Below are 5,852 nucleotides of genomic sequence, written 5' to 3' on the forward strand. Positions count from 1 at the left end.
GTTCATCGAATTAAGAGTTCCCAATTTTCTTCTTTTTGGTCGTACAAATTCCCTAACTTTATTACACTGAATATAAATTGCTTATGTAATATTTTTAAAAAAGAAAAACTAGTAGGGAGTTGCCTAGTACATGGCATGAAATTTGCATTTTTCCTAGGCCAGATGTTTCCCTTACCTTATCATGGTACCAGGAAAAATAAGGCAACAGACATCCACGGGCTCCTTGCCTTGGAATTTTTTCCCTAGGCATGTGCCTACACACAAACACACACACAAATCCAACAAATAGAGGAATGTTAGCTTTATCAGCAATGAGATGTAAAGGAGACATAAATCATGGAAGTATCTGACATTTAACCAATTTAGATTCCTTTCACACAACTTTCAATTTCAAGTGTGTCCTTTGATTTTCCATTAAGAGAAAACAACCCTGTCTGCTGAAGAGAGGATGTCTAACCAGGACTGCCCCACCCCACACCTCCTGAAAGCCCATTTGGTCACAATGGAGTGTGATGTGAATATGCAGTGAACAACCCAAGGAGCCACATGTGGCAGGGCCGAACTTAACCCTACTATCTAGAAACACTCACGGTTGTAAGGAGTCTGCAGCATTAAAAAAAAATTAAAAAACAGGCCGGGCGCGGTGGCTCACGCCTGTAATCCCAGCACTTTGGGAGGCCGAGGCAGGCAGATCATGAGGTCAGGAGATCGAGACCATCCTCGCTAACACAGTGAAACCCCGTCTCTACTAAAACTACAAAAATATTAGCCGGGCATGGTGGCGGGCCACCAGCTACCATAGTCCCAGCTACTCGGGAGGCTGAGGCAGGAGAATAGCGTGAACCTGAAAGGTGGGGCTTGCAGTGAGCCAAGATAGCGCCACTGAACTCCAGCTTGGGGGACAGAGTGAGACTCTGTCTCAAAAAACAAAAAAGAAAGAAAAAGAAAAAAGAAAAAAAAAGTCTTGTATTACGGCATTACCAGTTAGTTTTAAAAGCCAATAGTATTTCTAGGTTTCCCATTAATGTTGGGGCAAATGATGTAGTTGAAAGGACCTACAAAGTCCTGTATGCCTAGACCTCCTTTGCCAGCCACATCCCCACCATGCTCGCTCCACGCACCAGGCTTCGCTCAGGCCCCCGAATGTGCTATGATCCTTCCTGCCATAAGGCATTTGCATATACTGTCTCCTCTTCCTGGATTCTCTTCCTTTCCATCTCCTTAACTAAATAATTCCAACTTACACTTTAGATTCCAGCTGAGTCTTTGTTTCCTTGAAGTAACCATCCTTTACCCTTCAGGCTATATCAACCACTCACTTCTTGTGCTCTCACAATATTCCTCTCCTCCCTAGCACCAAGCCAGGAGGGAATTTTACATTTATTAGTATGATTGGGGTTTTTTTTGTTAATGCCTATTGCCATATCCAGAATATAAGTTTTATGAGGGCAGAGATAAAGCTGATTTATTTGGATTGCTTTTCCCCACCACTGAATCCCCTTTACTTGGAGAGTGCCTGGCACATAGTAGGCTCTAAATAAATATTTATTGGATAAACACATGGATGAATGAATTAGAAATACAAACTTTAAAAATTCTTCAAATTTCTCAGTTCTGGAGAAACTTCTTCAAGTCCAGTAGACATGCAACTATGCACTCACTTAGACCAAGCTGGAAGAACTTGGAAAGCAATAGAGTTCAGTGACCATCCCCAAACCAATGCTTAACCATAGTAACACTAGCTTTTTTTTAGGTGTACTACTGGCTGTTGTTGCTCATACTCTTGAGGAATTTTTCCACCATTTTTTTCTTTATATGTGCATGGTAACTTACATTTGTATTATTCAATAGAGTTAGAAGTGGGGAGTATATTCATGGTTAGAAGGTGAGTGACCGATCCCTAAGTTTATATGCAATTTTTTCTTTTAATTGTCATTTTACAGCTCCTCACCGCAGCTGCCCCCCACCCTTCCCTTTGATGACTAGGTTTGCCGGCTTCAGGGGGTCCAGGGAACAAAGCTGGGGCCTCGCAGCCCCACTACGCTGCCTGCAGGGGAGAACAAGTCACAACTGCAAATTATCACAACAATTAGCGCCTGTACTTGGGGAATCTGCAAATTGAGGAAGCCCCAGCTTCTCCCTGTACAGGGTTCTATTTGGCAGTGACCTTGCTCTGGAGATAATGATATTCCTTCAGCCTGAGGGAATTGATGTTGATGAAACCGGTGGCATCAATTGGCTCATAATCACCATGCACGTTCATGCTCACCAGCTCCTCCTTGTAGAGAGACCGTGGGGACTCCCAGCCGAGGAGGTACACCTGGTCCTTGAAGAGGGACACCTGTACTTTCCTTTCCACTCGCTCCTGGGACTTGGCGATGGAGTGCCGGACAAATTCACACTCAGGGCTGTGCCAGAAACCAGTATACACCAGCTCAGCACATTTCAAGCCCAGGCCTTGTTTGATTTTGCGCACTTCCCAGTCCATGGCGAAGGTCTCGATGTCTAAATGAGCGTGGTAAAGGATGGTGCCTGCTGGGGTCTCGTGGATACCTCGGGACTTCATTCCAATGAAGCAGTTCTCCACGATGTCAATACGGCCCACGCAGTGCTTTCCCGTGACTTCATTCAGGTACATGAAGAGCGCCAAGGAGGTCTGGTGGGTGGTGCCATCCTTGACGTTGGTAACCTTCAAGAGGACCCCTTTTTTGAACTCGATCTCGAGAATGTCAGGGGTGTTGGGGGCTTTGGCCGGTCCTGGGTCTTCGTGTAGAGACCTGGAGGCGCTTGGTTCTTGGGGGTCCTCTGGGATTCCAGCTTCGTAGCTGATGTGCCTGGGGTTCTCGTCCATGTTCCACGGGTTCTTGGGAGTGACTGGGATGGGAATCCCGTGTTGCTTTGTGTATTCCGTCAGGTCACTGCAGCCCTTGAAGTGGTTTTAGAATTCGGGCATCCTCCAGGGAGCAATGACCTTTATCTGGGGGGCCAGTGAGTAGCAGGTGAGCTCAAACCAGACCTGAGCCGTGACACACATAACTTGGCCCCCTCCCGCTGGGGGATTTCCACTTGTTTGCGGGCGGTGCAGGGCCTGGTGAGAGAGGTGCCCAGGAGGTAGCCGTCCTCATACAGTGAGCTGGACTGGATGGCTGGCCAGATGAACTCCTCCACAAACTCCCTGCTGACACCCTCAGTGAACACCTTTTTGGTCCCAAGCTTTGGTGCCTTCTTCCTTGCTTCCTGAAAGTCTTCCTTCTGGCCAATGTTGGCCAGGTAGGCAGTGACGTCATAGCCTTGTTCCTTCAGCCACACGAGGATGCACGAGGTGTCCAGACCGCCACTGTAGGCCAGAACCACTGAGCCTTTGCTGGACATAACGTCTGGGATTAGAGGCACGAGTTCCCGGCGTCTGGAATCTGTCTTCAGGGTGCAGTGAACCACTCGGGCCCGGGCAGAGGCAGCAGGCGACAGAGCGGGGCTATATGCAATTTTTTTTACCTGCCAACTATTCTCTGATACCATGGCCAAGCCTCCCAAGATGGTGGCTTTCCAGGCTCACCTAGTAAACAGGGTTTCTAGGCTCAGTTAGCTGTGCCACGTAGTAAAACTTCACAGAAAATATTCCCTTCTGACAGATATAATGAGGCAAAGAAGCTGAAACCAGTTCGAGAATTTTATTCTCTCTTCATCCCTTATCAGTTGCAAAGCCAGGTGTTCCTGAAACCTTTCCCTGTCCTCTGCCAGGAAGTGGGATTTTTCAGCTGTATGGAGAGTCACAGGCATCAAAGCTCACGTAGGACACTGGACCGTGTTGCTGAGTCCCAAAGGATTTTGCTCAAGACCTATAGCCAAGTCCCTGCTGTCACCACTAGATAATCTAGGAAACAATTTTCTCATCTCTCTTTTTGTTCCACTCAAGGTAGAAATAAAGGCCATGGTGACAGCCATATACAGCGTTCTTATGCCTCACTTGAAACATGGTTGAATAAGTGTCAGTCTATTCTTTTATATAAATATAAAAGGCAAAATTGTGTGATTTCAAGAAGAAGGGGGGCTTTTATTGGGTGTTTAATGATGCTACACGTTCTCTTTTATTGCAACCAGATAAAACCTTTCATAGCGGAGCCCTTGGGATACGCTTCTTGAGATACTCACAATCTGTTTATTGTATCCACTTCCTCCAGGGGGAAAATTATTATATGGTAGCGTCAGGGAGTCAGGTTGCATGTGGGATGTCTCTTCAAAGTTCTCCCCTAATATAGAGCCAACCAACTTTACCTTCGGTTGCATTTCTCTTTTGCAGTTTAATGCTCATCGTCAATGCACCCACTCAGTGGCCTTCCACTTTCATTCTCTGAAGATTGCTCCCTGCTAATACCTCTGCAGGCCAGCTCTATGCAGAACTGTGATAAGGAAGACTTTTTTCGCTCAACTTATTTTATTTTAGATTCAGGGAGTACACGTGCAGGTTCGTTATATGGAAATACTGTGTAATGATGAGGTTTAGGCTTGTAGTGAACCCAGCACCCAAATAGTGAACATTGTACTGAATAGATAATTTTCACCCATTATCCCCTTCCCACCTTTCCCTCTTTTGGAGTCATTAGTGTCTGTTATTTCCATCTTTATGTTCATGTGTACCCATTGTTTTGCTCCCACTTTTAAGTGAGAACATGTGGCATTTGATTTTCTGTTTCTGAGTCATTTTATTTAGGATAATTGCTTCCAGCTCCATCCATGTTGCTGCAAAGGACAGGATTTCATTATTTTTATGGCTGCATAGTATTCCATATGTATCTGTGCCGCATTTTCTTTATCCAATCAACTGTTGATGAATACTTAGGTTTTGATTCTATGTCTTTGTGAATAGTGCTGCAATAAACATATGAGTGTAGGTGTCTTTTTGATAAAATGATTTCTGTTTCTTTGAGTAGACACCCAGCAGTGAAACTGCTCTGAATGTTAGATCTGTTTTTAGTTCTTTGAGAAATCTCCATACTGTTTCCCACAGGAGCTGAACTAATTTATATTCCCACCAACAGTGTATAAGCATTCCCTTCTCTCTGCATCTTCATCATCATCTGTTATTTTCTGACTTTTTAATAGTAACCATTTTGAGATGGTATCTCACTGTGGTTTTGATTTGCATCTCTCTGGTGATAAGTCATGTGGAGCATTTTTTTTAAATCTGTCTTTTGGCCAATTCTATGCCTGAGGAAGATATTTGTATACACTGTTCCCTCCCCAGCCACTCTTCACCTTGGAGACTGGACTTCCTCCCTTCCTAACTTGTAACTTCCAAGCAAATGACTTTAAATGTAGATTCTGTGGTTGCATTTTAGGTATCAAGTAGTGTTTATGGGATCTAGGGAATAAGAGGCCCTTCTGATGCCTCTGAAATCTCCCTGTAAAGGAAATGTCTGACCTTGCCTGCCAATAAAGCTTGGCTCTTTTCACACCTCTTCCTGGTGTCAAGCTTGACAAGAAAATTATGAAAATAGAGAACCTCCCACATGCATTTTAGAAATGAATTGGGAAACCCTTAAATCACTGGTCCTCTAAGATACAGGGATTTCTCTCTCTCTGTTTTTAGGTGATAGTCTGTGTTCGGAAGTCTGATCAGGTTGCAATCTGCAAAATCGCAGCCCTTCACATAGCTCCCTCTTCAATATGCATGCAAAGAGACATGAGTATATTATTTCTTCCAAAGTCAGCCACAATTGAAGCTCACTAAATTGACTCCACATCTTCCTCTCTCGGGCAGTGACAGTGGAATAGCAAGTGTTTTTTTTTTTTCTAAAATGCTCATTTTTAACCAACCTGTCCTTTGAAGATTTCTCTATCACTGATGCCAA

At 44.5% G+C, this 5,852-nt stretch overlaps 1 pseudogene; it reads right to left on the minus strand.

Annotated features, from left to right (window-relative positions):
- Positions 1-2,077: 2,077 nt before the first annotated feature.
- LOC463283 (argininosuccinate synthase-like) lies at positions 2,078-3,385 on the minus strand (annotated as a pseudogene).
- Between the last annotated feature and the right edge of the window lie 2,467 nt (positions 3,386-5,852).

This window comes from Pan troglodytes, chromosome 6 (genome assembly GCF_028858775.2).
Source record: "Pan troglodytes isolate AG18354 chromosome 6, NHGRI_mPanTro3-v2.0_pri, whole genome shotgun sequence".
NCBI lineage: Eukaryota > Metazoa > Chordata > Mammalia > Primates > Hominidae > Pan > Pan troglodytes.